The sequence below is a fragment of the Thermobia domestica genome, chromosome 4 (assembly GCF_964235325.1).
Source record: "Thermobia domestica chromosome 4, izTheDome1.hap1.1, whole genome shotgun sequence".
In the NCBI taxonomy this organism is placed as follows: Eukaryota; Metazoa; Arthropoda; class Insecta; order Zygentoma; family Lepismatidae; genus Thermobia; species Thermobia domestica.
Window position 1 is genome coordinate 51,770,054 of NC_137457.1, and position 19,010 is coordinate 51,789,063.

The 19,010-nt window shown below is 33.0% G+C and overlaps 1 long non-coding RNA gene across 1 annotated transcript in view; it reads left to right on the top strand.

Annotated features, from left to right (window-relative positions):
- LOC145682760 (uncharacterized) overlaps positions 1 to 19,010 on the top strand; it is a 780,074-nt gene that overhangs the window by 115,749 nt on the left and 645,315 nt on the right. The gene's annotated exons all lie outside the window — the stretch shown is intronic.

Here is a 19,010-nt window from a genome sequence, read left to right on the forward strand (position 1 = left end):
TTGTCTCTTCTACAATTCGTTTTAACATAAAAGACTCTGTTCTTCAGTTCATTCGTCCAGATACATCAGTTGCAAATTTAAATTACATTCTTACAGTTGAAACAGTAACGAATAACAATAAAAAATAATTAGTAATCAACAATATGGATACATTACTCTTGTTTCTAAAGTAAGAAAATCTCCTCCAGTGCTTTACCAGGAGGTATGGTTCCTAGTATTGAAGCTACATCACCTCTCTGCACCGCCATGCTTATTGTTTGTATTAGGAAGCCGGTTGCTCTTTCATTACCGGATAACTGTGTGATGCGTTTTCTTACTTTCTTTATCACGTTTAGGCCTTCCCTTTGCTACGAGCCACCGGATTCAACTGCAGTTGGTAAGAATTGATATTTTTCCAAAGGGTTGTTGTATTTTCTTCCTTTCTCTATCTCTTTCCGATCTGCTGAATTGAAGAGAAAGGAAGGTTAGAAGGTACAATAGTGTCTGTGCATGTGAAGTCCCAAATTAAGACTTTACCTTTCTTCCAAGGAATTAAGGATATGCCATGTGTTTTTTTTTCATGTGTTCTACTACAGCCATTTGGCTCCTTTATTTCTGGTACACCTGTGGAGATGAGTGCCCTCACAATGATTTCATTTCAGTTTCAGTGTCGAGGATGTCTACCTGTGCTATTAATGCAGGAGCTACCATGTAGTCACTTTTTTGTCAACAAGATTTTTGCACGCTTGTTATTTATTTAGTTCGCAAATATCTACTCACAGTCTTAACGAATTCCTATTCTAAAAGATTCGTCATTCAGGTGAAGGCCTAGAGGACGTGATGGCAAAGCTTTGAGCCAAGCACCTGCCTCAATGGACGATGCAGCGATCAGTCTGGGCTTGTTTCTTGGTTGTCGGAAGACTGTATTAAAAATGAAAAATTTGATTGTATGATAGGTTCTTCCTATGTGTATTTTTTAGATCTGAAACTGAAGTCGGGTAAATCGGAGCCCACCAACAGCGACCATGTGGACGAGCAATTTTGTCCCAGCGACTTCAGAATCCCAGTGACGATCGTTGTTCTGTTGGAGAAGTGATCTTATTAGACATTGAGAGCCGTAGAATGATGCCAGGAAGGAGGGAATAGCCAAATCTAAGGCTCTTTGAATGAATAGTCCACCAAGATTAACTGGGAGAGACCCCTGAGGCGATGGGCTGTCCTCAAGGACACAATTTAGGATAGACTCCAAACCAGATTTTATACTGTTGTCATATCTTTCTAATAAATCCTCTTCTTTCCATGAAGGTGAACATCGCAGGAAATATAATAATCTTGAGATGTAAAATGATGTTCTTAGGAAGTAAAGGACAGAATGAGCAGGTATTGATGATAGATGTGAGAAATACACGTGTAACTGGTTAATCTTCTCAGTTAAAAGAGTTCTCGTTGTTTCAGCTGAGGAAGCGGCTCCAAGAAGGAAAGCGTTTGATGGCGACATGAATTGGATACCTGGAGCTACTTGGTTGTTTGTCGAAAACAGTGTGCCCTTTTCTTCATTTGTAGTTTCAAGAAAGCTGATTTCGCATTTCTTGAAATTTAGTTGCAGACCAATTGTAGCTCCCTGTGTGTTGATCATTTTCAATGTATTTAATACAACAGCCGGATCAACAGCTATTGCACCATCATCTAGGTACCAGATATTTAAGTCTGTTTTGATATTATTGACAATATGTTGCAAGATTACGGGAAATAATGCTGGATCTAAAGGATCATCTTGTTGAACTCCTCTTTCTAATAAGATAATATCTTAGCCACAATATAAATTCTAGCTTGCTGGCTTCACCATAGATTTGTTGTACATAGGGGTATATCGAAGGAAAACTTTCTTTGACGATAGATAGCATTGTATACCTTTCTATTTCAATGAATGCGTTCCTAAAATCTATTTTTAAGAAAGCTTTGGGTTTTTGGTGATGGTATGAGTAATAGATACGTGCTGTATTTTCTGCCGATTCAGCACCATGTTGAATGCCTACTGCAAGTTAGTGTGGAGCAAGGAATTGGAGTAGTGGTTGTTTAATCCTCCCACAAATAATCTTGGATGCATCTCTGAATTTAAAATACCTCTGATGCTGAGAAGGAGAATACATAACTGGAAGTTCAGATGGAGGAAATAGATATCCAAGAGATAGCACATAGTGTTTATAAAGAAATATGTGGAGGAGAACACCACGCCAACAAGTCTTCGTATCAATCAGTGAGACTTAAAAAGCTAATAAAGGAAGCAGAAAAGCAGCTCAGGGGGACACCATAATAAGGAGAACTAAAGGTGTGGAAGACAGGGAGAAAGGGACTGAAAAGAGAGTGAAAATTAAAGACAAGTTAAATGCATTTATGATACTGAGCTTAGAGACTGCGCCTTGTAGTAGAGATTGTAATGAACACGTAGGAAGAGAAAGTATAAGCAGGAGGAAAAATCTAATAACATTTTGAAGAAATGTAAATGATTGCCATGGTATATGGAAATAGACTATGCGTCATTTCGAGAAATTTGCTGAAACAATTAAGGACGGGAAAAGAAATTAGGCTAGAAATGAAAATGGACGGAGAAAGAAAAATCAACTTCATGGACATGATATTAGAGAACATTGGAGGAAAATTCGAGAAACCTAGATACAGGAACGAACCCAATGCTGAGATATGCTTCCTAAGTGAAGTGACGTAGACATAAGGACCGAGAAGAATTTTATACTGGACATTAGAAAGAGGGATAAAAATATAGGTAGCTACGAAGAAAGAAACAAAGAAAGCAGAGATAGAAATACCTTGCCAGCTACTAAAGAGAAACGAATACTGAAGAGAAGCTTTAAAAGGAAGAAAAGAGGAAGAAGTGAAGAATGAAGGAAAGAATGATTTGGAAATGAAAGTTTATGCGATAAAACAGAGGTACTGAAAAAACGTTGAAGAAGGAAGAGATTAAAACTTATAGAAAAGAAGGAAAGAGGATAATATAGTTACTGAGAGAAAAGGGAAAGACGAGAGAAAGGAAGACCAGATCAAAAGAGGAAGGAGTAATGTACCAAGTTAATTGTATCGAATGCTAGATATAGTACGTAGGGGAAAGAGGTTAGAACAAAGGAATATGTGATGCTACACTAAAAATAAAAAATGAAATGATTTTTTAAATTATACGTCGCACACTTACGCAGGCTTGGCTGAAGAAGTGGGTAGTGATGAGAAATGAATCGAGTTGTGGAATGGATAATTGGAAGAAACGGGAGATCTCCGGGAAAACCTACTTACACGGCTCTTGTCCACAACAAAGTACACTACGCGCAAGCTAGGGTCAAACGAGGGACCCCACACACCAAAGCTGAATGGTCTATCACTGAGTTAAGACTACAAAGACTGAATAACGCAATATATTAAAGAAGCGGGACATGGGATAAATTGGGAATGAATAAAAGGATTATAGAGGGAAAAGGATTTTGATAAGGAAATGGAAAATAGCCTAGTATATTAAAAAATATGGGAAGAGTAAATATATGAGAGAGATACTAAAAATTACCTTATTGTATTTTCGGAAGAAGAAATGTCGTATTTCTAGGGGTGTTTCAGGGTAAACTATTGATTCTTCAAACAATGTATAGGACCTTGTTTCGTTTAGTCGAATAATAAACATATTTATTACAAAATATTCTTAATAAGATCTCCATTTTAAATGACAATAATAGATATAGCTCTAAATATTTTGCCAGTTGTCCTGGAGTTAACTATCCTTGGAAGGTCTCATACTTTCTGTTGCATGGCGCTAAAGTGCGTCCAGTAAGAGAACGTCTTTGACAGCTCGCAGTGACATTGCCACTACTCGCGTGTCAAGGTTTTTTTCGGTGCAACTGTAGTGGCAATTTAATTAATGGTATAAGACAGAGTGATCGTGGTTGGTAACACTGGTATCAAAGTAGGGGCTGCAATGTCCCACCGCATGTGGTAAGAAATATCAGAGACCATCTCATCTTGGCCGTGCTATAGTTGTGCCTGTATGCTCCTCTGGAGTATGCAGGTAGTGAGCGAAGTATTGTTCCAATTAAATGAATTGGGTCTAGTTCGTTCTAAATGTGCTGCGACTTGATAATATGGGGAAGTGAACTGAAATTGTGTTAACTTAGTGGAAAGAAGGACTGAGATTTATCCATAGTATGGGTTAATGGAGATTCTGGTCAAATCTAACCACTAAATTAGTATTCTTTTTAAACCAAATTTCTGAGACAAAAAGTGAAAAATGAAAAAAAAAAAAGATAATGAGTGGATTGTGCTGGTTCGTATGGTAGACTTAAGTCTCCATAGAATACTATTATACTTATTTTTCCCATTTCATAATATATGTTGTTTTGACAATAGATAAAAGTAATGAAAATTAATTTTAAATTAGGTCATATCTTTTAACTTAACAGCTATTTAAGAGCTGGGGCTGCTGCTTGCTAACCTATTTTACATAACCAGTTAATTTTAACTACTAAAGGAAGCACAAAAACAAATAAAGAAATTCATTGCATTAAATATAGTATTTTATGAGTTTAACAACCCTTATTGTTCTTTGGTCTGAGGATTTTATACTCCGTTCTTTGTCAAACAAAACCTTGAAGAAAGAGCTTAAAACTACTTGTTACCTACTGTTGAGATGTATTTAACAGATTTAAGTGAAGTCGAATACTATCTCAATTTCATATGTATTTCTTGTTATTGATTTTTTCGTATTATAATAAAGTTTATTATCTCTTTTGGGAAATAGGTTGTTGTAATTGCTACTATAACTGGTAACCTGCTATACCGCTTACAATCATACAAGGTCACTGTATCCGTTAAGTTTCTGTTTTTTTTTTTTTTTTTTTTTTTTTTTTGATCTCTGTGTGTATGATAGTTTTGGATTTATCTCTTTAATACCAAATAATTCAGTACTGAGCATTTTCGTTGGCATATAATTCTATATGTGTGTTTATTCCGCAAGAACCTTATTTACAGCAAATTTTATGCTCTTTCTTTTGTATAGTAATGTACTTTGAGCTAGAATGTAAGGGATCAGATTTTTTTAAAATTTTATCACGCTATTTTAGGAGGATTCTGGTTTAGGCCCCATTTTACCAAGATTGTTGCACCAGCGCAAAACTGAATAGGATACAAATTTAGTATGCTATTTAGATTATCGTAATACACAGGTTTATCAAGTTTTTAAAAGTAACTCACTTAATGCAACCAAAAGCTAATTATTCACTGGACTACTGGTTTTAAATCCTTGTTAGTGGGAGAAAACAAACATGCCTAGGATGATTTTGGTTTTGTAAATCTTTGATCTGCATTTTAAGTTTTCTTAATTCTGAATATAACATTTTGTGTTAAATGGATTTCTCGTTTACAGAGAAGAGTTACCAAATATTTTTTGTAATTAAACAAGATTTGCAAAGTAATCACAAAATATTATTTACATTGCAGAAATGTAAATTACAAAAAAATGTAACAATAGAATTGAATGTTTGTTTTGGTTCATATTTTCAAAATATTTGTGTGTGAACTGAGCTTGTTTGTAATTTTTGTTTTGTAACACCATTGAATGCCTTACAGAAACACATCAGTTGCTTAGTTGGCACAAAATAGGAAGAGGGTTTTTATATTATTTCCAGCGTTTCGTGATTTTGGTAATGCAATTTTTATATTTCTTTTAGTAGAAAACTTGAATATTAATAAATATAATTATAAGTTCCATTACGTAATCACTAGGATTAGTTTATGTTGAAATTATATATAGTAATTATCCTCCACTGAAACTGTTCCATATCAGGAAAATTTGGTTAACATGCTTTACTGAATTTAGCTATTAGGCTTTTAACTTTTGCCTAGGTTTACTTTATTCTTAGGATTTTATCCATACATTCTTTACGCTTTACTCTTTCCGGAAGTCATCTCACCATTTCCTCAAAATTTAGTAAAAGAGCGTTAATATAATTTAGAGTACCAAAGATTGGAAATCCTAAAATGTAAGTATGTCATACTGTAAAATATGTGCCAAGATGTATTGAAAGATATTTTCTAACGTGATAAATTCACATAATTATGTCAGAAGGGCTAAGTGAAGAAACACCGTTTCGTGCGAGAACTTGAGGTTAAACACAACTTCCATTCCAGCGGCTGAAGGTTACCATTCGCTCTCGTTTATCCCTCAGCAAAGAGGATAATTTTTTTTCAAATTCATGTTCCGTAGATGCAGGCAGTCTTGATTTTTTGATTGTTTTGATTTTTTGCTTGTTAGAAAGAATTTATTTGATTTTTTGTTAACCAATAATTGCTCTGAAGGAGGTTGACTTTTTGATCCCATAGTTTTCTGAATATTCATTAAGTGATTGTTCAAAAGAATATCAATAATAAATTGATCACTGGTAAGATTGCCACTTGATTCAATTTCAATGATTTCTTCAATTACTCGTTCTTTAGAATGTTTCATTCTTAATTATCCTCCGTAATTTGGCGGTCTTATTTTCATATTTTATTATACTTTTGCCAATTTTAAAGTATTTTTATGTTTTTTTATAGCTTATATAGTACCCTCTCATGTAACGTGGTAATTCTACTCTCTTATATGATAAATTTGAAGATCTTAAGTTCTTACTAGAAACTTTTATTGTTGTAGCTATCCAAGATTTGTTATTTGTTATTGAAATTAGGCGAAGATTTCTAGGAAATGCCTCATTGAAGTAACGAGTGTGTGCGTCCTGGAAAATGTTACAAGCTTCTTTAAAAGATTTTTTGGCGTATATATCCTCCCAGCTTTAATGACAAGGTATGAAATTGAAATGGGAGATATTCGTTTCATTAAAAAATTCTTGTGTATGGGTATTTGATTTTCTAAAGTGCTTCTATTAGGTATTTGTACAATGAAAATATTGAAATGAAATAAGTGAGCTTCATGATAAGAGAAACCACTCTTTATGACTGTAACTGTGCCTTTTATATATCTTTTTGTTATAAAGTAATTGATCGATTACGCTACGACTATGATAAGTTATTCTTGCAGGTACATTGACCATTCGTGTTAAATTATACGTATTTAAGAATAGGTTGAGTTGATCATCGATATCAGTTACAAGGAAATTTACATTCAGACCACCTACTATAATAGAATGTTTATTATACTGAGCAAAAAGTAAATAGTTAATTCAAGGTTTTCAATAAAAAATATTCTGATCATTTCTATAAACACATATTACAAACAGGTCATGAGTCTTATTGGAATACATAATGATAAAACAATTCGAAACTAAGGCATCTATACTGTTAAGAATGTGCTTTCTTGTTGATTTTATCGTCGTTCCTGAATGAACAATGGAAGTAGGTACAACGAACAAATAAAATGATCCATCCATGCTGGAATGAGAAAAGAGAAAAAGAAAACGGAGTTGAATTCCATTGTCTTTTAAAGTCAGTTATATTTCAACTGACGTAACTCTCAACTTGTGCTAATATTAGCTTGTAGGCTAAACACTAGACCTCTAATCGTAATATGGTCAGTTTGGTTACAACATCGTTTATTCTTTTCAGTTTTATATGATATTATCCTTAGTTCATAGATATTTCCTTTAAATAATTATATTTCAAGAAATCACTTGTATATGTGTATATATTTAATGAATCAATCCAAGACATAAGTTTGTTTTAGTAATGACATTTTAAATGGGCGTCTAGACTGAATGTCGGTATATTATACATGAATGTTAAATACTAATTTAGCAAAACTTGTAATGGCAATACAACTCGTTTCATGTAGCTTACAAGACACAAAGGACACTGAACTCCAGATTAATCAAGTAAACAAGATTCAAACTGTGTAACTAACGACGATGTATTAGCTTTTCTATTAAATGTTTATGTTTCGAGTACAAGTTGGAACTATTTAGCTTTTCCATTAAAATTAAGTATAATAATATACTTGTAAATTCGTAACTATAATGGAAATTCCGCACATTCCTGTACCATTTAAAATAAGACTGATATTGTCATATAACGAAAAAGTGATAACCTTCCCTATTGTTTTATCAAAAATGAGAAAACATTTTCAAATATCTCATTCAACACTTTCAAATAATTCCAATACGTAGTGGGTATGACGTAGTCGCTACCATAGGCCTATTAATATACCAATATCAAAATGAGAAGACGACCCTCTTGAAACAAGGTCGAATAGAAAGGATTATACTGTTAACCGAGGATCATACCGGAATAACTAACCAGATTCGCAGCTTTTGTATTACGAATAATTTATATAGATTCATAGTATTCACAAATAGTTATCGTTCATTTTATCATAATGTACTACAATCTTTACTTAACATAACAAAAAGCATACAGCCTTTATAAAAGACTATGGCCTCTTTTCTCAAACCCGTTAAATATATATTTGTTTAACTTAGACTATATTACATTCTAAAGATCCTCTTTTGGTCATAAACTATCTAGGTCGGAAGTCAAAGGACGAATATTTAACCGTGTATAACTTGTGCAATAGATTAAAATTCAGAACTAAATTGAACGTCGACCTTAAAGATCAAATATTAAACCATATGTGAAGGACGAAACATATTAAAATTCAGATTATATATTTGGTGTAGAGGTCTAAGATGAAGTATTTGACTGTGACAATTTCCTATACAGTACAACACATTTCAATCTGTTTCACATTTGTCAATGTATCATCGACTACTATATAACACAAAAGTTGTGACCGCAATGTCAAAGGTAAAATATTTAATTATGTGTAGCCCATAAACAGTAGAACATATTAAAATTTTGTATCCAAACAAAGCAATTTTCATTGACTATTATATACGGCAAAAATTGTGAAAGAACAAATATCTAACCTTGTATAACTCGAAATTGTAACGATATATTAAATTATATTTTCTGACTTAGCAATGTTACATTGACAACTATATACGCCAAAAGTTGTGAACCTCGAGGTAAAAGGTTAAATATTTCCTTGTTACAACATGTTGAAATTTCTGAGATCTCAAGTCAACTTTTATGAGTATAATAAATTTGTCAAACCCTATTTAACATACCAGGAATTTCTTCTTAAAAGTTTCTATGTCAGTCTATATTTCTCCCTTTTTCATCCTCTTTCAAGACTCTTTTTATCTCATGTTCGTGAAGTAGATCTATGTAGAAGCAAGTAGTTCAAACATTAAACTTAATAATTTATTTATTTATTTATTTATTTTCTTCCTTTTGCTTACAAGCTTGATTTCTTAAATATTTATGTAGTTACACAATTATAATCATTAACATTACCACTACATCTACTAGTTCCAAGTTCCTTTGATATTGACGCATTTAGTTTCGGTGCAGCATCTTGGAACTTCGTAATAGTTCGTACATTTTTGTCCTACCGGACAAAATAATATATCACTCAAATAAACCAAGAGGGGTCATTACAAAATGTTCAAAGTTTTCAATTTGTACAAAAAAAAAATTAAATTCATATTAAACATTTTAAATTTTTTAAACACTTCAATTTTCTGTATTACGACAGTTTCAAATTTGAAATTTAATTAGCACATAATTCTGTGCTTTTTGTACCCATGTAAGAAACGAAGGATGATCATCTAAAATTTGAATTGCTCATTTTCTTGGGCTGCTATATCATCAATTTTGTATTTTAACTAACTCAGAAGTCTCTACAATTGTCGGATACGTCTGTAGCAACCTGGACAAATGTACTAATCCAATAAGCGACAAAGAGTCATTACAAAACTGGCGGACCAAGTTTGTATTCCAAATTTTCAAATCAACATTTAACTAGCTCAAAATTGTGTACCAGTCCCATATCTTTTTATACTAACTAACTAACTAACTCTATGGCCTATGGAACCCGGAGGTTCAGTGCCGCGTTCACAAAAGCTCTCCACTGACTTCTATCCTTAGCTAATTGCATCCAGTTTCTACTTTGTATTCCTATTTCTGCGAGATCCATCTTAATATTATCCTCCCATCTGCTCCTAGGTCTTCCTAATGGTCGTTTTCCTATGGGTCTACCAGTCAAGACTTTGAAAGCGTTTCTACTTTCTTCCATTCTAGCTACATGACCTGCCCACCTAAGCCTCCTAGACATGACGACTCTAACAATGTTGGGTAAACCGTATAAACTATGTAGTTCCTCGTTATGAAGCTTCCGCCATTCCCCATTCTCGTTCCTCTTGGGTCCGAATATTCTTCTCAGGATCCTGTTCTCAAATACTTTCAGTCTATGTTCTTCCCTCAGAGTAAGCGACCAGGTTTCGCAACCATACAGAACAACAGGCATGATTATCGTTTTATATATTTTAAGCTTCAAATTCCGCGACAGATTTCGCGACGACAAGAGATTTTGTACCGAATAGTAACATGAATTCCCTGCTTTTAGTCGACATTTAATTTCTTCGTGAATATGATTTTCGTCTGTTAATATTGATCCTAAATATTTGAAAGTATCCACTTTATCAAAAGCATTATTTAATATTTTATAATAAAAAGAAAATGAACCATTTAAATAAGCGAAGCAGAGCAATATTAAACTTTGTAGTTTCATATAGTTTAGTGCGATGTTTTCAAATTCTAACTAAGTAAATAACTCAGTACCTTCTTTGTGAATATTTATATTCTATGATTTTCTAATTACACATATTTAATAATATGTATAAAGCGTATTCAAAATAGGGTCTATAGAATGTAATTTAGACAGAGTAGATCTATTTTGTAAGGTTTAAAAATCAGATTATTATCTTTTATAATGGATGGATAATTTCTGCTATATAAATTACACTGAGTAATTAACGCCCCGTTAGTGCAATTGTGTTACATAGGGGTCGATATAAGGCTTACGGTTCCCTTGTGAAATTTGTGCTATGCTGAATAGAGATTCGGAAAAGACTGTAATAAAATAAAGCCATCTGCTATGCTAAGTTACCGTTTAAAAGTGTGGTTTATCCTTTCGTAACAGTTTCTGCATTTAACATAATTTGTACTATGTCATTTAAGAGTTGAGAATGTGTTGTAGTCCTTAATAAAAAGTTAACCACAAATCTATAGTTATAGTGTAAACTCTGCTACGGTAAAAATTGGTTGACGAAATGTTTTAGTAATTTCTATTATTATTAATAGGGTTATTTAAGACAGTTTTCTTAGCCTGTACAAATTCTTTGCCTTTAAATAGTGGTTGAAAAGGTGTTCGTGCTCTTGCATAAGTTTATGTTGGTAACATGGGGTTGAAATTATGCTCGTGCTTTTGCGAAACATTGGTGAAGACATTCTTGTACCATTTCATAATATGGGGTAGGAAAATGCGCTTAATTCCTTTTCTGTTCTTATGCTCAATTTTTGCTTGCAAACGGTTGAAAGGTGCTCATAATATTTTATTAGATTCTTATATAATTTTTGTTATGCTAAAATAATAGGTTGGTATATGTGTTCATATTCTCTGACTATAATTTGTACTGAGTTAAGTGTTTGAAAATGTGCTTAGGGGATGAAAAACGAGCCTTAATCCTTTGTCAGCATATCAGAAAGGGTCCGTATAAGGGCCCATTTTAGCATACGTTATGATGTGTATGCTTCCCAAGAATATATTTTTCGGGAATATGCACCGGAAAATTCCCCAAAATGGGAATTTTCCGTAAGTTTATGTACACTCACGTCCAAGATTATTTTCGCATGTCTATAAATATGTTGTTAGAGAAATATAGTTTGATAATGAATTCTCTCGGTATTTCTTATAATGTTAGTAAGTGTATAATCGGCGAAAACATCTACGTGGAAAATTTTATGTAAAAAGATCAGTAAATAAGAACAATAAAATGAAAATAAAACTTTCTTGTCCATTAGCAACATTTTGTTTACTCATTCTAATTTTCGTATTTATATTTTTTTTTCCTATGAAAATTACCACAAATATACAATTTCTGATTATACACATACTATCAGTATTAAAAGTACCCTGCAAAATCATTATCGAATTATATTCTTACAAGAAAACAGTTATAGATATGCGCCAATCATTTTGGACATGAGTGTACAATCATTAAGAAATTGCATTGTATTACTATATGATGATTTTAAAGTTAAATCCGTTTTCATATCACAGTATTACTGTCGCCCCAAAGGAGTCTTCAAAATGTATATTTTGAACGGTATTGTGTTATTTTATTAATACTTTATTATATTTAGAAAGTACGCATAAATGTAGATTTACTTACAATATCTACTTATTTACTTATATATTATTTATTTATATTGAAGTAAATAAGTTTGAAAAATGGTATACTTAGTACACATACATAACCAATAAACAGTATAAATTTATATGTAAGTGGATTTTCTAAACTTGACTCTACTACTGATATAAACATGTTAAATTTCTAAATGTTATAAACAAATTAGTTTGGGTAACTGCCAGAAGACACATGTCTCAGAATTAATCAACATTATCTAATACATATATATATTCACAATATCTTCAAGGCATTGATATATCTTTATAATTTTGCAAACACACTGCCACACACAAAATTTATTTCTACCTATTTCTCAAACTTTTATGGTGTAATTCACATGTAAGGGAAATCTGAGTTTTTTTCAGACATTCGATTCAGCAACAACAGACACGAAAACGTCTATTTCAAGCAGTGGTTTGGTTGTATTAATAGTACCTTTTTCATCTCTATTTCTACATAATTTCTACATTACTTTAAAAGGTAGTTCCTTTTCAACATTTGTAAATAGTACTTTGCTACTTTTTAGTACAGATGGAAATACAACTTAGAAGATCATATTATTAGTTATATGAAGTAGAGGCAACGAATTTAGTTTTTTAGCCTCCAAATTATTTATTTAAAACCTACAAGTAAATCATAATAAATGAAAATAAAACAATTAGTTACAGGGATCTTACAATTTGAAAGATAAAGTAAAAAAATCGAAATAAATTCCTTCCCGGGAATTTACATGCCGGTGGAAATACATGAAAATATTCCCGCTGCCCATAACTAGTCATACCTGTTCGATACTTGTGGGCGAACAGGTCTCGACTCCTACAACCAAAACCCCAAAACTCAGAAAATGTCAAAACGCAAATTCAAACGGTCATAGTCCGCACACAAATCGACAAATCTCCCAAATCCTCTAACGGTCATAACATCCACAGCCAAAACTCCCTCACAGGTAAGATGTCATAACCCTCAATGGTCATAACTTCCACACAAATGGACAAAACTCCCAAACATAATAATGGTCACGATCACCACATAAATTGATTAAACTCCTACAAAAATGGAAAAAAACACCCACATAATCAGAAAAATACCCGATAATTTAAAATGCCCTTCTTTTATGCTTCACACGCTGAAAATAATAAAGGGAAATCGAAAGAATGCTTATGATCTAAAGCGGACAAGGTGATAGGTGGACAAGTCCCTTTGAATTTTAGATCTTAATCAATGTCGGGACATGCTTTTATTATTTTCAGCGTACTAAACTTGCAACCAGGATCATTTCAAAGTGTGGGAGATTTGTCTAATTGTGTGAGACTTTCAGTCATTTGTGTCGCGGTTGTGACAATTTGTCGTGTGGGAGTTTTCTCCATTTCTGTAGGCTAATGGAGTCCTGCTACCAGTGGAGTTCAATTTGTATTTAAACGGCATCACAACTGATAACAAATACCTTAACTATGATAGAAATTTATGAATCCATATTACATTGGTTTCGATATTTTACAGTCACAAATCCACACCACTAAGAGTAAATAATAGCTTATATGGTTGTAACACCACTGTTTTACGCGACCCCGAAATCAATGAATTCCACTCTAGTATGGAACATTTTCCATCGCTTTTATATGTTGCTCTCTCCTGCTACGCATTGGTGTGTTAGGAATGTTACCCAAGCAGCACTCCTTTCCAATTCCAATCTGTGCGATTTACGGTTGAAACAAATTAAACCATACAAAATGTAAGTAGGAACACACACACACACACACACACACACACACACGCACACACACACAAATACATACAGGCTGTCCCATAACTCGTGTAATTTTTTATACTGAGAAATATATACAATATCTAAAAACACAAAAGTTCATTTTCTTATACGAGATTGAATGCTAAATTTTGGGAGCAGTTTTCTCAAATAGTTATTCGTAAAATTTTGCGGCAAATGAGTTGTATTTGTTAGAAAATTCAAAAATACTAATTCACAAAGCTAGTAAAGCCGTCTCAAACACTATTTTGGGAAGGCACTCCTTTTGGGGGGCAAGGGGCGTAAAAAGGAGGTGGGTGATTTGTTACCAAATTCCCAAAATTAATTTTCGGAGTGACAGTGAACGCCACATGAATCACGAAAGTCACAGAAATAACGCCTTAATGCTCCTTACATGTAAAAGTGATCGATAATGGGGCTAGGGCCCCATTTCAAAAATAAGAAAATCACAATAAATATCCTTAGTAGGGACATACGAGAACAATGTATTTTTATTTTTTTTTATTGTGAAATTTGCCGTCATTGTAGCAAATGAGTATGCGTTTTTGAAATCTGGAATGCTATTTTTGTAACGCAGCGCGTTAGGGGGCACAGGGGGCGAAGCATAAGATGATGGATCACAAGTTCAAGTTCAAAATTTAGTTCCCGAAATGCCAGTGAGCGTTAGAGTTTTCACAAAGGTCACAGAATGAATATTCCAATGCACAGAATTAATATTCTAATGCGTGGCCAGTGTCTTATGTAGGACTATAGTCCCCTTTGTAAAATAAAAAGGACGATAAATATCCTTAGCAGGGACATACGAGAAGAAGGTATATTTTGTGAATTAATGTGAAATTTGGCGTGGATGAAGCAAAAGAGTATGTGTTTTTCATATCTGTAATGTTATTTTGTTAATGTATTTGCTTAGGGGGCACAGGGGGTGAAGTATAAGTTATCGGATCTTTATAAAACTTTCAAATTTTATTTTGGAAAATCCAATGTGTGTCAGATTATTCACAAATGTCACAGAATTAATATTCCATTGCTCCTGGCATGTGCCAGTGACTGATTAGTGTTTTACCACTGATAAATCGAAAAATTTCGGTATACGATTCGAGAAGCCTTCTTTCGAACGCATGCTTGAGGAATCGTCAAACACCAAAGGTTCACCAACAATATTGCCAAACTTTGGAGAAGTGCTGGACGATTTAGTTTCTAAAAACACCTACTAAATAAATCTAAAGATACTGTATCCTCGTGAGATATTTTCCATACAACGCGGGAGATGATAGAGGCAACATTTCATTCATAGGCGTTGTTTATCGACCCCTTCATATTCTATGTTGTGAAAAATTGGTATATTTAGGTACACTAGGCAATGTAGGCAGTGTTGAATGACATTACAACGAGTGTTCGATAATTCTCGATGTAAAAGAACTTCCACTTTCCCACATAGCCACCTTTCATTATAGTGCACTTCCCTCAACATGTTCTAGATCAGATGTTCTCAAAGTCGAGTCCACGGACAGCTAGGTGTCCACGAAACCTAAAAATTGAGACGTAATGTGTAACGCGATCTCCACCTTTACTCGTACAAGTGATTGAATGGAGCCGTCGTTAGGTAGAACAAATGTACCATTCGGGCATATCCACACTTATAACGTATAGCAGGTTCAGAAATTAAATTATTTAATGCATAAACAATGTTAATTAAATATATAGTAATCCTGAGTTCAAAAATATTAGAGCAAATGCAGCTACTATTCATAAATATACTTAATAGTATGGTTAATCGGAAAAATAATATTCTTTGTTCTATTCATTAACTTTATAACAAATTCAATAAAGTAATACATATAATGACTGCTAATAAAGAATTCCATCCAAAGAGGCTACTTCAATAGACAAATATTTCTCCAGCAAATAAGCTGATAACCTTAACTTCCTAGAAAATTACATATAATCTGTAAGAATTTTTTAAATCTGAACAATTCTTAGTTACTTATATCAAACTTATTTCTTTATAATTAATAAATACAGTAATTAACTCAAGAATATTTTGAATACAATATTCCTCCTTGTTATTTGCATACTATAGGCATGGAACTTCACACAAAACATGTATTAACAGGATCAAATGGAAACACACTTTTTTTTAAACGTAGCACCAAATAACTATAACTTATTTCACACATACACCGATCCTCAATTGAATTCTTAGAATATAATAATATCACGTAATAAGATTTTAACTTTCAGAACTATGCTTTCAAGATACAAAATAGCAACTGGTTAACTGGTTTTACCCATTTCGAACAAAATTCGAAACTCAGGATAGCTCAGACTTCTACCTTTGGATTCAACAGCTAAAGTGCTGTTGCCTATAGACAGAAATTAAACGTAGGAAGATAGTTCGCACAAATTCCGCTGTTGGCGCTATTATAATGTGAAGCTGGTTTACTTTTTTTTTAAACTCTAAATAAACATCTCGTTACACATTCACCTCTCCCTCAAAAAAAATATTTTTTTTTTGTTATGAAATATGCAGAATCTCGTTTGTCTCAAAGTCATGATTAATCACCAAACTATTATCACTATACCTACTAACTAGCAGAAACATACTTCCCAACTACACCAACTAAAGAAAAATAAACTAAAAATAAAAAAATAACCCCAAAATACAATCAAACCACTACCATACTCTACACTCTCTCTACAGTTAGCAACTATAGTAATTCGTCTATGATTCGCATCTTTCATAAATTTACAAACACTTCCAGAAAAATTATGAAATAGCACCTAAATGCAATTTCCTGATTTTCCTAAGCAATATTAAATATAAAGCGAAAGATATATATATATATATATATATATATATATATATATATATATATATATATATATATATATATATATATATATATATATTACATATTCAATAATAGAAAAAGAAATTACATTGTAACTTACAATTTCTGTCTTGATTACATACTGAACGAATAGTTTCCAGTTGAAAAATAATATGTTGATTTATCCATAACCAGTTTTATCGGAATAATCCATTTCCATCCAAGAGACATGACAAACAGACTGGAATCCGGTCCACGGAATTCTCCATTAACAATTGACGATACAATCCAGACTATTGGACTAAAAGCCCAATTTACAATTAAGGAAGCAATACATTAGACATATTTAGACCGACACATTACAGGCCTGCAATGAGAAAACTATTTTAACATATAACAGTTTAAAAATTACTTAAAATTATGTTCATCTATTGTCTTATAGCACCAACGTAAAGCTTCAATAACACTTTATGATTCTTAATTTTTCTTTTTTTAAATTTTTTTCTTTCTTTTTTTAAATGAAGATTTCTAATTAACAATAGGGATTCTCCTTTCTCTGAAAGGTTTTGTCATTGAGACATGTACTCTACGAATATCTCTGTCATTTACAACAGATTTAACCTGTAAGGAGTTTTCACCAAGGAATTTCTGGAGTTCGAATGGCCCCAACCACCTTTCTGATAAACTCTTCGTAATGCTATCAGCCAAAGATGACTTGGTTTGGGCTTTAATTAAAAGTTTATCACCCACTTGATAATTAGTAGGTATTCTTCGTTTATTAAAAATTTTCTTTTTCCTATGCCATGCTTTCTCCATATTATGGAGCGCATTTACCCACAAATTGGGGTCTTTCTTTTGGATATCTAGCTCCTGCACATTCCATTTTACCTCTAATGGGTCTCCGCAGTTATAGTTACAAACTAAATCAAAGGGACTACACTTGGTGTCCTCATGAACAGCGCTGTTAATCGAGTACTCTATTTCGTATAGACCAGTATCCCATTGATTCTGTCTCTTACTAAAGTATATCCTCAACGAATTTTTCAAAACTGAATTGTATCTTTCAGCTGCGTTTGAGGCACTATGGTACGGAGAAATTCGAATATCGCGAATACCATTACTATATAAAAAATCTTTAAATAGTGCAGAGCTATACACACTAGCATTGTCATGTGCCAAAGAAAATAAACAGCCATGTCTACACATTAATTTATATAAACGATTGATAATGGCTTGACTAGAGAGTACACGGAGTGGTTCTAAGAAAACTTGCTTAGAAAACGAATCTACCACAATCAAACAGTGGCGTCCCGATCGTGTATTGCACATTGGACTTATTGTGTCCGTATACCATCTCCCATTTACAAATTTTTCAAAATCTGATGTTAATTGACCCATTTGTTTCCTATTATTAGGTTTATTTTTCTGACATAGCTCACAGCATGACACAAATTGTTTTATATCTTCTACCATCCCACTCCAAGTATATTTGGCTGCTATACGCCCAATAGTTTTTCTTGTCCTTAAATGGCTTCCGGGTAAAATACAACTATGATGAAACTCTATAATACTATTGGCTAGACATTTTGGAAGACAAATCTTATACGGGTTTTTTATAGCTTTAGTCTTTTTACACAGAATCCCTTTAATTAACTTATAATCCTCTAATCTCTCCTTTCGTTCTAAACGATGTATAATCTCCATTAATTCAGGATCTCTAGCTTGATGATCTTTTATAGATATGTTAGCAAATGGCATATTCCAGAGATTTACTAAGCATAAATTATTAATCTCTTGTTCCATGGTTGGCTCCAAATACATAGATTCAAAATTTTCTTCGTCAAACAATCGTGACATAAAATCTGCACTTATATTCAAGTTACTTGAAACAGATTTTACAGTGAAATCAAACGCTAATAATCGATACAATAAACTACCATACCTTTTGACCCTTCGTATGTTACGTATAGCATACGCTAAACCCACATGGTCTACCCTCAGTTCGAATTTATTATGCAAAAAGGTTTTATATCGTTCCATGCATTCAACCGTTGCCATAAGTTCCAACAAAAAGATGGGCTTATTTAAATCATATTTACGTAAGCGTCTAGAAAAGAATGCTACCGGAACTCTATTTCCCTG